Below are 14576 nucleotides of genomic sequence, written 5' to 3'. Positions count from 1 at the left end.
TACCTATACCGTTACTGATTTTAGGGGGGGGTATGTGTCATCCCTATTTTCGATCGCTACCACAAAAGTGTCCCAAACTTTGGGGCCATCCTGTAGTTGGCCTTTGTATTGTAGTAAGCATAGTGTCTGAGCTTCGGCTTGTGAGCGGCTGTGTAAGTCGCGAAGCCAGGCAGAATGAGATGGTGCGTGTGGGGCTTTCCAGTGCGTAGCTATTAGGCGTTTGAAGACAACAAATGCTAGATCAATAAATCTATGTAGATGTTTATCGCCTTTGGCGCGTTTACGTATGCCAAGTAAACAAGAGTCTGGAGTGGGCAACAGAGTATGGGATGAAATGTCTGCTGTGGCGTCTGTAACCCGATGCCAAGCCGAGTTTATTGAGTGACAGCTCCAGACCATGTGGTAAAAGTCTGCTGCTGGAGTAGCGCATCTAGGATATGTCGGGTTTGCGCTCGGGTATATTGTTTGAATGCGGGCCGGGGATAAGTATGAGTGGTGAATATACAGTAATTAAATTGGGTGTAACGCAAACGGGGATTGCAGGATATTGACTTAATCATTGTGAGAGCCGCGACCCAAGTTTTTTGTGGTAAGGGTGCAGGGAGGGCAGAATCCCAGCGTGCTTTAGCAGTCACTAGGTCCGCGAAGGTATGCATTTTGGAGCTAGAGTAGTAGTCACCCACATTTAGTGTACTTATGTCCAGCGTATCGTGGTTTGATGAGAGTATTTGGGTGCTCGGCAACTGGAACAGTGGTAACAGAGAGGAATAAGGAGGTGAGCGGGTCTTACTTTGAACGTACCTGAGCCAGCAGAAATGAGCTGCGTCTAGCAATATAAGTTTTGAGGGTAGGCGGTTAGGACCGGATAAAAGTGAGGACAGTAACGTTTGCGGGGCTATATGTCCTGCAGCATTATATATTTGGGAGGGGGGGTTTCCTTGAGCCATGTAGATACCCACATCAGCTGAGAAGCTGCATAATATCTTTCGAAGTTGGGCATGCCCAGACCGCCCGCCTCTTGCGGATATTGTGTTGTAGCTAACGCTACCCTCCGTCTGTCCCTGCCCCAGAGTAAGTCAGTTAATAATGAGTGCAATTTATTAAAAAACGAGCGTGGTAAACATTGCGGAAGGGCGGTAAAAAAATATAAAAACCTGGGGAGGATGAGCATTTTGGCTAGCGCTACCCGACCCATGGGGGATAAGGGGAGCGAGCCCCAAAACGACAATGAGCTGCGAGTAGAACTGAGTGCCCTATCGATATTGCCCTCTTTCAGGTCGGCAATGGAATGATAAATTTGTATCCCGAGATACTTAAAGGTAGTGTGTGACCATGGCAGTTGGTATTGCGGTAATGTCATGTGAAGGTCTATTGGTATAGGGGTAAGAGGAAAAATACTTGATTTGGACCAATTGACACGTAGACCAGAGGCTAGAGCAAAGGAGTCAAGCATTAACAGCACCCCTGCCATGGAGATGGAGTGATTGCGCAGGTATCAGGGCATCATCTGCGTATAAGGATATAATATGATGTGTGTTAGATTCGGTGATGCCCCATGGATGTGCGTAGCTGCGTAGCGTAATTGCTAGTGGTTCCATGGCTATAGCAAATGATAAAGGGGATAATGGGCAACCCTGTCTGGTACCTCTGCCTATGGGGAACGCCTCAGAGATAGCACGTCCATTTTTGACTCGAGCTGTGGGTTTAGAGTAGAGCGTTTTGATCCATCGGAGGAAACCGGGGCCAAATCCAAACGCTTTGAGTGTACGAAGAAGGTAATCCCAGCTCAACGTATCAAACGCTTTTTCAATGTCTAGGGAGAGGGCTACAGCTTTTGGTTCTGTGTTACTGTGCATTATGTGGAGCAGTCTCCTGATATTTAAAAAGGTGCTTCTCCCTGGAATAAAGCCAGACTGATCCGAGTGTATTAAGCTTGCTAGGTGAGGAAGTAACCTGTTTGCCAATATTTTCCCCAATAGTTTACAGTTTGTGTTGAGGAGAGAGAGCGGCCTGTATGATTTAACGTCGAGAGGGTCGAGGCCTGCCTTCGGGAGGACGACTATTAGAGCTTCGCGCATGGAGTCTGGTAATAGCAATTTATTATGCGCCTCATTAAATACCTCTATGAGTGGCTGCAGAAGATGTGTAGCGTGGGAGTTAAAGTACTCTACCGGTAGGCCATCTGAGCCAGGGGTTTTGCTACGTGTCATTTGCGCTAGCGCTGAGCGCAATTCTTCTATAGTAATGGGACCGTCTAAGGTGGTGGCATTGTCAGTGATATGTTGGTTTTGGGAGACAAGTGATAATATGTCAGCTAGTTGCTGCTTTGATGGGGGGGGAGGAGGTGTATATAGGGCACGGTAGTATGTAGAGAAGGCGTCGTTGATTTCTGATTGAGTGTTGACAATGGCGCCGGAGCTCAAACGTATCGCACCAATAGGTGATGATTGCGAGGGTTGGCGGGCCAGCCACGCTAACAGTCTACCTGATCTATCCCCCTCAGCGTGTTGTTGTGTCATGTAGTGTCTGTAGTCATGCTTACATAGTCTAGTGTCTGCTTCTCCATGGGCGGCTCTAAGCGAATTCAGTGCTACTAGTGTGATCCCACCACTGGAAACCTCAACCTCTGGTTTGCGGAGTTTAACCTCCAGACCTTGTAGTTCTTTAGTGAGTGTCTTCTTTACCCCCACTTGGCTGCAAGGCAGCGACCGTGTATTACCGCCTTGTGGGCTATCCACTTTATAGCGCGAGATACGGTTGTATTTTTATTTAGTGAAAAATAATCAGCCAATTGTTTGGACATTTCTGCATGGAAGGGGGGGTCTAAGAGAGCTTCTGACTGCAGTCGCCATTTTGGTATGCGAGTATGCATGTGGCCCCAGGCCATTATTGCGCAAAGCGGGTTATGATCTGATATAGTGCGTGCCAGATATTCAGTCCTGCACACTTTCTGGATTAAGATTACGGACACAAAGATCATATCTATTCTTGTATGCAACTTATGTACTGGGGAGTAATAAGAATATTCGCAGTGGGTGGGGTGACCCATCCTCCAGATGTCTCTTAAATCGTTATGAGAGGCCCATTTTGCTAAAGCTTGTGAGGCACGATTGGATGGAGCCGCGACAAGAGGGGGGAATGAGCGGTCTATTTGAGTATCTAGAACGCTATTAAAGTCGCCCCCCCATATGCACTCTAATGTGGGGTCACTAAGACTGCCAGTGGTAAGCGTATTCAGGAAGTCGCGTTGATTTGAATTCGGGGAGTATAGCGCTACCAGCGCTAAGGGGGACCCGTCAAGGACGCCTTCTAGTATCACGTGTCTACCGTCTGGGTCGCATTGTGTGCGAGATATAATAAATGGGACCCCAGGAGCAATCCAGATCGCCACACCGCGAGCAAAGGAAAAGGAAGTGGTGCTGTGTAATTGTCCTTTACATTTTAAGCATGTGTTTTCTAACGTGGATTTAGAGAGGTGTGTCTCTTGTAGCAGGACAATGTGTACCTGATGTCTTTTAAGAAATCTATGAATCCTTTGCTGCTTTTGCGGTGTTGCCATACTTTTAATGTTCCATGTGAGTATCTTATATTTCAAGATTCCTTGTTGAGTTTGAGAAGCCATAATGCACTTATAAATTTAACCGAACCGGGGAAATGTTTGTCCCCCGTCCCTATTATGGAAATATTGCATCGATTACACTCCAAGGCTAGCCAGGTAGTGCCCTCAGTATTGTTAAATGTAAACCTATTGATGTGGTATATGTGGAATAAGCATATGCAATTGTGTTTACGATTAATTAGCGTGTGACAAAACCAGTAACCAAAAAAAAAATGCCCTCAAAAACAATATATAACATCAACAAGACTAATGAAAAAACGAAAAAAATTCCGCCTATTGCCGGCATGAGAAAACAGTCCATATGGAGCATGGGGATGGCCGAAGGGCGTTAGTTCAAAGTGATGAGATTACCCTGCCCGAGTTGCTCATGGTGCGGAGTTCGCCGCCCAGGTCCGCAAGCGGGCAGCGTGCTGCGTCAAAGGATCTGCGGTGCTGCCAGGCCTTTCCCGACCAACCGGGGGAGGGAAGTCATGTTATTGTATGTAAAGAGCAGGGGTGAATGGGGCTCAATTGGCTTAGCAAATATTGTCTGCTGTGCACGGCGTGAGAGTAGGACCCCGTGCGGATTCCGCCGAGTCAGAAGTAACATCATGGTCCAGTTCCCCATCAGTTTGAGTAGACAAGGCAGTTGGTGATGTATTAACAAATATAGATGTGGCCTGCAGGAGAAGGGAACGTTCAGTTTGTGACTGTTCAGGTGAGGGTTTAGCGCCTTGTTTTTTACATTGCTTCCGCCTTATCTTGGGGGAAGACCAACTGTCACGTGGAGTATTTGTGTCTGTCGGGAAAGCCCTTGGCGTGCAGCCAGGTCCAGGAATCTTCCGGTGTAGTGAAGAAAAGTACACAGGTGTCATCTTGTACTCGGAGTCTGGCTGGGAACATCAGGGCATACTTGATGTTATGCTTGCAAATGCATTCTTTAACACGATAGAAAGAGCTCCGCTTCCTCTGGACGTCTGCTGTGAAGTCTGGATAAGTAGTGATCACTGCATTTTCAAAGCGTAACGGGCCAGATTTGCAAAATAATTGTAGGATGAGGTCTCTGTCACGGTAATTAAGGAGTCTCGCTATCAGGGTGGACTTGGTGTCTAGGATGGCTTGCAGTATCTTCTCAAACTGTGATGTGTGCGATTGTAATATGAGGTCCATCTTCTGCAAAGTCAGTTGCATGGTAACGTGGGCGTCAGTGGGGGAGAGGGTGCTGGGGTCCATTTTACCTGGAGGTGCACATGGGGTTTTTGGTTTGACCATTTGACAAGTGCGATTTCAGGTGGACCCTGACAAAGTAGGACCGGTTGGAGGCGATGAAGGTAGAGTGACCAAGAAAGCAAGCTGTGGCACAGTGAGGTCGCAGTTCCGGAGAGCTGTGGATAACTATTGAAGGCCAAAAGTGATATACTAGCATCTGTAGGATGGTATGCGGAGTGTTGGAGACGCTTCCGGGCCAAATGTACAGGGTCGTGATAGAGATGCGATCTGACTAATATCTGGTGGGTAGAAGGGTGCTCTGATGGTTTGGTATGTGCCTGCCACCCACTTCAATTCCAAGCAGTTGATGGGCTAAGCGTGTTATACTGCTACAGCCATATGAAACGGTGATGCCCAAGAGCCACACAAGGGCAGTGGAACGGCAAGATAGCTGGAAGTGTCACATACGGCCAGGTCAGGGAGCGCACCACAGATCAGTTCAGTATGTGCACTGAAGTCAGACAACGCAGTAGTGGGTCGATGAAGAAAGATACGTAAATAATGGCCTAATATATTAGCGGTTGCTAGCGCAATTTGGAAGGTGGTGGCGCTGGTAGGGGGTATATATAGGGCCTAGTGGGAGTGGGAGCGGTACCTCGTGTAAGTTGTTGGAGCTACCAGTTGCTCCGCATAAATTAGTTCAGGAGGAGGTAGTCGTGACGTTTACGCACTGCGACTCGGTAAGTCTCGCCGAAAGGCTCACCTCATTATTATTATTTTTTTTCCTCCTCTCTTTGCTTCACCATCCTTCCATGCGCCCGACTCCTAGCTTCAATCCTTTTACTTCACCACTCCTGTGGTAAAGCTCAGATGAGTGCCAAGCGAGGCCACAGGTTTGTAAAACCTTTGGTAGTAGTAAAATCCCCAAAGTTAAACTGAAGGTCTGTTGCGCTTCCACTACTAGTTTGCTACTCCGGTAGGCAGTGTATGCTGCTGCGGCCCCAAGCCACGGGGATAGCAGGACTCCAGACGAGCCCCCTCCTAATGGCGACAACCTCACATGGAGGTTGTTGGTGAGCAGAGTGCAAGCCCGCTCCCGCAGGCAACGACGTGTAGGGCCCAGCACGGCTAAAAACGAGCACCCACCTCCGGCGTCGTCGGCAGGGCCGGATCTCCTGCAACATGGCCTCCAGGCCGGGTGTGAATCCGTCTCCCGTTGTAGGTCCCCCAACAGTGACACGCGGCTCCAAACTGCGAGTATGTAGGCCGCAGACGCGGCTGCGCGCCACCCGGGTAGTGGGCGCTTCATCCAATATGCAACTACGGCTGCTAGTGCGGGTCCTTCTTCTGGACGGGGGAGCCGGGGCACAGTGGTGCTCACCTCACACGGAAGTTAGCGGGAGGAGTGTATGGTAGCCCGCTCCAGCAGGCATCCGCTGGTGGGGTGTTGCGCTGCGGCGGGGCAGCCTCACCCGGCGCCGCTACCCCAAGATGTAATTGTAGATTAGCGTCCGTCACCGGCTTCATCGGCTGGGCCGATGCTCCTGCGACACGGCCTCCGGGCCGGTCGCGAGTACGGCATCCAGAGCGGGTCCAAGAGAGGCGGCTTGCGGCTACTCGAGCTCCCAGGCCGCAGCCGCGGTCTCGGGCTCGGCCGCCCAGTGGCCCGTTCGCCACTCGCGAAGTGGGCGCGGCATCCAGTATGCAGCCGCGGCCGCCAGAGCAGGTCTAGGTCAGCAGGTTGGGCGACGCCTGACACCTTTGAGCGAGGTGAAGGCACCGCAAGCAGGATATTTGTTCGGGCCAGGGATAGGAACTGCAGTTTATGCTGCTGCTCCGGTCGCCATGTTGGCCACGCCCCCCTGCTTTTCTATTCTAAAACTTTTTACAAAGTTCTGAAAAGTTTCTTAAAACTTCTAAAAGTTTTCTAAAAGTTAGAAAAAGTTTTTGTTCTCTATGCTTTCAAAAGTTCTAAAACATTTTCTCTCTTCTCCCTATCTCTAAACCTTTTACTATCATGGATGTTGTAGATTCCACTCTCAAAACTGTCAATGCTACTTATGACAAAAGAGGTTCTTTTTAACATGCTTGTTGTGGATGACCAGTCTGGCCCATCACATGAGAGGTTAGAAACTGTAGAAACTTACCAGTCTGACTCAGGAGAGTTACCTGAGAAGGGTGGGGAGGGTTCTGATCAGGGTCTGCCCCCTAGCAGTGCACCTAGTAATGCTGGTAGTGATAGAGGTTCCATCACAGTAGGGCATCCTTTATCCCTAGAGACCAGGTTACCAGGGTCCAGACAGTTAGGGACAAGTCTCCCTCTGAAGTTTCCAATTTGTCGTCTGTGTCAAAGCATTCCCAACCCCCCCACCCTGAGGATAACTTGTTAGAAAGGGAACTCAAAAAATTGAGGGTTGAAGAGACCAGACTGAAGCTTAAACAGCAACAGCTGGCCTTAGAGAGGGAATCCCTAGACATTGAGAAGGAAAGACAGAGGATGGGGTTAAGACCCCATGGTGGCAGCCGCAGTATTTCTGATAGCAATCCTGTTAGAGAGCAAGATTCCAGGAATCTGCCCAAGATAGTCCCCCCTTACAAGGAGGGGGGTGACATCAACAAGTGGTTTGCTGCACTTGAGAGGGCCTGTATGGTACAGTTGGTCCCTCAAAGGCAGTGGGCTGCTATTTTGTGGCTATCATTCACTGGAAAGGGTAGGGATTGGCCCCTTACTGTTGGAGAAAGTGAAGCTAACAACTACACAGTATTGAAAGATGCACTCTTGGATGGATTTGGCTTAACCATTGAACAATACAGGATTAAGTTCCGAGACACCAGAAAAGAGTCTTCTCAAGACTGGACAGATTTTGTGGACTGTTCAGTGAAGGCCTTGGAACGGGGGTTACAAGGCAGTAAGGTATCTGACTATGAAAGCCTGTATAATCTTATTCTGAAAGAGCATATTCTGAACAACTGGGTGTCTGACTTGTTGCACCAATACCTAGTGGACTCAGATGGGACCTCTCCCCAAGAATTGGGAAAGAAGGCAGACAAGTGGGTCAGAACAAGGGTGAACAGAAAAGTTTGTACAGGGGGTGACAAGGATGGCAAGAAGAACGATGGTAAGTCTTCTGACAAGAGTGGGGACAAAAGTAAGCATTCTGAGTCTTCATCAGGCCCACAAAAATCCTCTGGGGGTGGTGGGTCCAAATCCTCTTCCAATAATCAACCTAAAAAGCCTTGGTGTTATTTGTGTGAGGTCAAAGGCCATTGGGCAACTGATTCCAGTTGTCGAAAGAAAAACACCAAACCTCCCACCACCACAACCCCTGGTGCAAATTCTAGTGCCCCTAGTAATAGCAGTGGTGGTGGGAAACATACTAATAGCCAATTCAAGGGTGTAGCTGGGCTCACTATTGGCAATGTAGTTGGGGTTGGTCTTGTTAGGGAGACCACAGAGGCTCTTTTAGTCTCTGAAAGTGCCATTGATTTGGCCACCTTGGTTGTTTGTCCCCTAAATATGGATAAGTACAAGCAACTTCCCCTGATAAATGGTGTTGAGGTCCAGGCCTACAGGGACACAGGAGCCAGTTTAACTATGGGGATAGAAAAACTGGTGCACCCTGAACAACACCTACTTGGTCAGCAGTACCAAGTAACAGACGCTCATAACAACACTCTGAGCCACCCCATGGCTGTTGTGAATCTCAACTGGGGGGGGGGTTACTGGTCCAAAGAAAGTTGTGGTTGCCTTAGATTTACCTATAGACTGTCTACTAGGGAATGATTTAGAGACATCAGTTTGGGCAGAAGTGGAGTTGGAGGCTCATGTAGCAATGCTGCGCATTCCTAGGCATACTTTTGCTTTAACCAGGGCTCAGGCCAAAAAGGAAAAAGGACAGGGTAATTGGATCCTGGAACAATGGATTACGTGCTTCCTAAAGCTAGGGGTATCAAGGGTAAATCCCTACCCACTATCCCTCCCTCTACAGATGATTCCCCTTCTGAGGAAGAGGAATTTCCTCCTTGTGCAGAACCTACACCAGAGGAGCTGGCAGCAGACACTGCTGAGCTTTTGGGTAGAAGGGGGCCTCCCAGGGAAGAGCTGAGTGTGGCACAGCAAACCTGTCCCACATTAGAGGGTCTCAGACAGCAAGCTGTCAAACAGCAAAATGGGGATGTCAGTGACAGTCATAGAGTATATTGGGAAGATAACCTCTTGTACACAGAGGCAAGGGACCCACAACCTGGAGCAGCCAGGAGATTGGTTATTTCCCTGCAGTACAGAGAGTTTCTTCTCACTCTAGCACATGACATTCCTTTGGCTGGGCATTTGGGCCAGATGAAAACTTGGGAAAGACTTGTCCCCTTGTTTCACTGGCCTAGGATGTCAGAGGACACCAAAGATTTTTGCAAGTCTTGTGTGACCTGCCAAGCCAGTGGCAAGACTGGTGGCATTTCAAAGGCCCCTCTAATTCCACTTCCAGTGGTTGAGGTGCCCTTTGAAAGGGTGGGGGTAGACATAGTTGGCCCCCTTGACCCTCCTACTGCTTCAGGCAATAGATTTATCTTGGTGGTTGTGGACCATGCCACAAGATATCCTGAAGCAATTTCTCTAAGGACCACTACAGCTCCTGCAGTGGCAAAGGCCTTCCTGGAAATCATTTCCAGGGTGGGTTTTCCTAAAAAGGTAACATCAGACAGAGGTAGCAACTTCATCGCTGCATACTTGAAAGCAATGTGGAAGGAGTGTGGTGTTACCTACAAGTTCACCACCCCTTACCATCCACAGACTAATGGACTGGTAGAGAGGTTTAATAAAACTGTCAAAAGTTTGATAATGGGACTCCCTGAAAAACTCAGGAGGAGATGGGATGTCCTGTTACCTTGCCTCCTTTTTGCTTACAGGGAGGTACCCCAAAAAGGAGTGGGCTTCAGCTCCTTTGAACTCCTCTTTGGGCACCCTGTAAGAGGTCCACTCACTCTTGTGAAGGAGGGTTGGGAACAACCTTTAAAAGCTCCTAAACAGGACATAGTGGATTAAGTACTTGGCCTAAGATCCAGAATGGCTGAGTACATGAAAAAGGCCAGTAAAAACCTTCAGGCCAGCCAGGAGCTGAAAAAGCAATGGCATGACCAGAAGGCTGTTCTGATCCAGTACTAACCAGGACAGAAGGTGTGGGTATTGGAGCCTGTGGCCCCAAGAGCACTCCAAGACAAATGGAGTGGACCCCATCTAATTGTTGAGAAGAAGTGTGAGGTTACCTATTTGGTAGACCTGGGCACTGCCAGGAGTCCCCTTAGGGTGATTCATGTCAACCGCCTGAAACCCTACTATGACAGGGCTGATCTCACTTTGCTCATGGCAACAGATGAGGGACCGGAAGAAGAGAGTGGCCCTCTCCCTGATCTCTTCTCCACCACTGAAGCAGATGCCTTAGTGGAGTGAGTAGTTTTAGCAGATTGTCTGACTGTAGAATGGAAAGACAACTGCATTAATCTCCTAGGACAATTTTCTGACCTCTTTTCAATTGTGCCAGGTACAACATCCTGGTGTGAACACACAATTGACACTGGAGACAGCCTGCTTGTCAAAAGTAAAATGTATAGGCAGCCTGACCATGTCAGAGACTGCATTAAACAAGAGGTGCAGAAAATGTTGGATCTGGAAGTGATTGAGCCTTCTGAAAGCCCATGGCTTGTACCAAAACCTCACACCAAAGATGGAAAGAGGGAGATGAGGTTTTGTGTAGACTACAGAGGTCTCAATCAGGTAATAAAAACTGATGCCCATCCTATACCCTGGCAGATGAGCTCATTGATACACTGGATTCTGCCAAGTATCTTAGGGCCATATGTAGGAAACTTCAATTTTGCTACTTGCAAATTGCGAGTCTGACCGACTCGCAATTTGCAACTCGCAAAATTGGATGCAGAAAGGTGTCTCAGACACCTTCTACGACTCGCTATGGGGTTGCAAAGACCCACCTCATCAATATTCATGAGGTGGGTCGCAGTTTGCGACTCCATAGCGAGTCCCTGCACTCATAGGGATGGTGGCCTGCTGTAGTCAGCAGACCTCCATGTCTGTGACTGCTTTGTAAATAAAGCAGTTTTTTTTTTCATTTTGCAGCCCGTTTTCCTTAAAGGAAAACGAGCTGCAAAATGAAAACTAAACCAAAACCATTTGGTTTCGTTTTTTTCAGCATTCAGAAAGGGGAAGGGGTCCCTTGCAAATGAGTTACCACCAGTGTGACACTGGTGGTAACTGCGAGTTGGTTTGCGACCGCATTCGTGGTCACAAAGCAACTCTGAATTGCAATGCGGTCGCAAATAGGAAGGGAACACCCCTTCCTATTTACGAGTCGCATTCCCAAATTGCGAGTCGGTACCGACTCGCAATTTGGGAATGGCATCGCGTTCGGCCGTTTGCATGCCGCAAACTGCGATTTTTGCAGTTTGCGACATGCAAACGGCTTCGTACATCTGGCCCTATGTACTTTTGATCTGACTGCAGGGTATTGGCAGATCAGATTGGCAGAAGATGCTAAAACAAAGACTGCATTTTCTACTATAGGAGGGCACTACCAATTTACAGTAATGCCTTTTGGTTTGAAAAATGCACCTACCACTTTTCAGAGGTTGGTGAACATAGTCCTGCAAGGGTTGGAGGCTTTCAGTGCAGCATATCTTGATGATATTGCTGTCTTTAGCTCAACCTGGGATGAGCATCTGGTCCACCTTTCAAAGGTTTTGGAGGCCCTGCAAAAGGCAGGCCTCACTATCAAGGCCTCAAAGTGCCGGATAGGGCGGGGGAAAGTAGTTTATTTGGGCCACCTGGTAGGTGGAGAACAGATTGCACCACTATAGGGGAGAATCCAGAGAATCATGGATTGGGTTCCCCCTACAACTCAGTCCCAGGTGAGAGCCTTTTTAGGCCACATAGGGTACTACAGGAGATTCATTAAAAAGTATGGCTCCATAGCAGCCCCTCTTAATGATCTCAAAAGCAAGAAAATGCCTAAGAAGGTGTCATGGACAGCTAGCTGTCAGAAAGCTTTTGAGGAACTCAAACAGGCCATGTGCTCTGCACCTCTCCTAAAAACCCTATGTTACTCCAAGAAATTAATTGTTCACAAACTGATGCATCTGAATTAGGGGTAAGGGCAGTCTTATCACAACTGAATTCTGAGGGCCAGGATCAACCAGTTGCTTTTATCAGCAGAAGGTTGACCCCTAGAGAAAAGCGTTGGTCTGCCAAAGAGAGGGAGGCCTTTCTGTGTTGCTGTGGTCTGGGCACTGAAAAAGTTGAGGCCATACCTGTTTGGCACTCACTTTATTGTTCAGACAGACCACAAACCTCTACTTTGGCTAAAACAAATGAAAGGTGAAAATCCTAAATTGTTGAGGTGGTCCATATCTATACAGGGAATGGACTATACAGTGGAACATAGACCTGGGAGTACCCACTCCAATGCAGATGGACTCTCCATATATTTCCACTTAGACAATGAAGACTCATCAGGTCATGGCTTGTCTTATTGTCCTTCGTTTGGGGGGGGGGCGTTGTAGGAAAGTACCATCTTGCCTGGCATGTTACCCCCATATTTCACTGTATGTATGTTGTTTTAGTCCTTGTGTCCCTGGGACCCTGCCAGGCAGGGCCCCAGTACTCATAGTATGTGCCCTGGATATGTTCCCTGTGTGGTGCCTAATTGTATCACTGAGGCTCTGCTAACCAGAATCTCAGTGTTTATGCTCTCTCTGCTTTCCAAATTTGTCACTGCAGGCTAGTGACTAAATTTACCAATTCTCATTGGCACACTGGTACACCCATATAATTCCCTTGCATATGGTACTTAGGTACCCAACTTATTAGGGTTCCAGGCGATCCCTTTGGGCTGCAGCATTTCTTTTGCCACCGATAGGGAGCTCAGGCAATTCTTACACAGGCCTGCCACTGCAGCCTGCGTGAAATAACGTCCATTTTATTTCACAGCCATTTATCACTGCACATAAGTAGCTTATAAGTCACCTATATGTCTAACCTTCACCTGGTGATGGTTGGGTGCCAAGTTACTTAGTGTGTGGGCACCCTGGCACTAGGCAAGGTGCCCCCACATCGTTCAGGGCAATTTCCCCGGACTTTGTGAGTGCGTGCACTATACATAGGTCACTACCTATGTATAGCGTCACAATGCTAACTCCGAACATGGGCATGTAACATGTCTAAGATCATGGAATCGTCACCCCAATACCATTCTGATATTGGGGGTACAATTCCATGATCCCCGGGGTCTCTAGCACAGAACCCGGGGACTGCCAAACTGCCTTTCCGGGGTTTCCACTGCAGCTGCTGCTGCTTCCAACCCTTCAGACAGGTTTCTGTCCTCCTGGGGTCCAGGCAGCCCTGGCCCAGGAAGGCAGAACAAAGGTTTTCCTCTGAGAGAGGGTGTTACACCCTCTCCCTTTGGAAATAGGTGTGAAGAGCTGGGGAGGAGTAGCCTCCCCCAGCCTCTGGAAATGCTTTGATGGGCACAAATGGTGCCCATCTCTGCATAAGCCAGTCTACAACGGTTCAGGAATCCCCCAGCCCTGCTCTGGCGCGAAACTGGACAAAGGAAAGGGGAGTGACCACTGCCTTGACCAGTACCTCCCAGGGGAGGTGCCCAGAGCTCCTCCAGTGAGACCCAGACCTCTGCCGTCTTGGAAACAGAGGTGTTGGGGGCACACTGGACTGCTCTGAGTGGCCAGTGCCGGCAGGTGACATCAGGGCCCCCTCTGATAGGCTCTTACCTTTCTTGGTAGCCAATCCTCCTTTCTTGGTAGCCAAACCTCCTTTTCTGGCTATTTAGGGTCTCTGCTTTGGGGAATTCTTCAGATAATGGATGCGAGAGCTCACCAGAGTTCCTCTGCATCTCCTTCTTCGACTTCTTCCAAGGATCGACCGCTGACTGCTCCAGGACGCCTGCAAAACCGCAACAAAGTAGCAAGACGACTACCAGCAACAATGTAGCGCCTCATCCTGCTAGCTTTCTTGACTGTTTCCAGGTGGTGCATGCTCTCGGGGTAGCCTGCCTTCACCCTGCACCAGAAGCTCAGAAGATATCTCCTGTGGGTCGACGGAATCTTCCCCCTGCTAACGCAGGCACCAAATGACTGCATCACTGTTCCTCTGGGTCCCCTCTCATCCTGACGAGCATGGTCCCTGGAACACAGGAACTCTATCCAAGTGACTCCCACAGTCCAGTGACCCTTCAGTCCAAGTTTGGTGGAGGTAAGTCCTTGCCTCCCCACGCTAGACTGCAAACCTGTGTACTGCGTGATTTGCAGCTGCTCCAGCTCCTGTGCACTCCTCTAAGGATTCCTTTGTGCACAGCCTAGCCTGGGTCCCCAGCACTCCGTCCTGCAGTGCTCAACCCACTGAGTTGGCCTCCGACATCGTGGGACCCTCCTTTGTGACTTTGAGCCAGCTCCGGTTCACAAATCTTCTAAGTGCCTGCTCCTGTACTTCTACGGGTGCAGCTTGCTTCTGTGGGGGCTCTCTGAGTTGCTGAGCACAGTGCCCCCTCTGTCTCCTCCTCCAAGGGGCGACATCCTGGTCCTTCCTAGTCCCCAGCAGCACCCAAAAACCTCTAACGTGACCCTTGCAGCTAGCAAGGCTTGTTTGCTGGATTTCTGCATGGGAATACTTCTGCAACCTTCAGCACGACGTGGGACATCTTCCATCAAAAGGAGAAGTTCCTAGTCCTTTTCGTTGTTGCAGAATCCT

Source organism: Pleurodeles waltl, chromosome 7 (genome assembly GCF_031143425.1).
Source record: "Pleurodeles waltl isolate 20211129_DDA chromosome 7, aPleWal1.hap1.20221129, whole genome shotgun sequence".
Taxonomy (NCBI): Eukaryota; Metazoa; Chordata; class Amphibia; order Caudata; family Salamandridae; genus Pleurodeles; species Pleurodeles waltl.
This window is presented reverse-complemented; position numbering follows the sequence as displayed.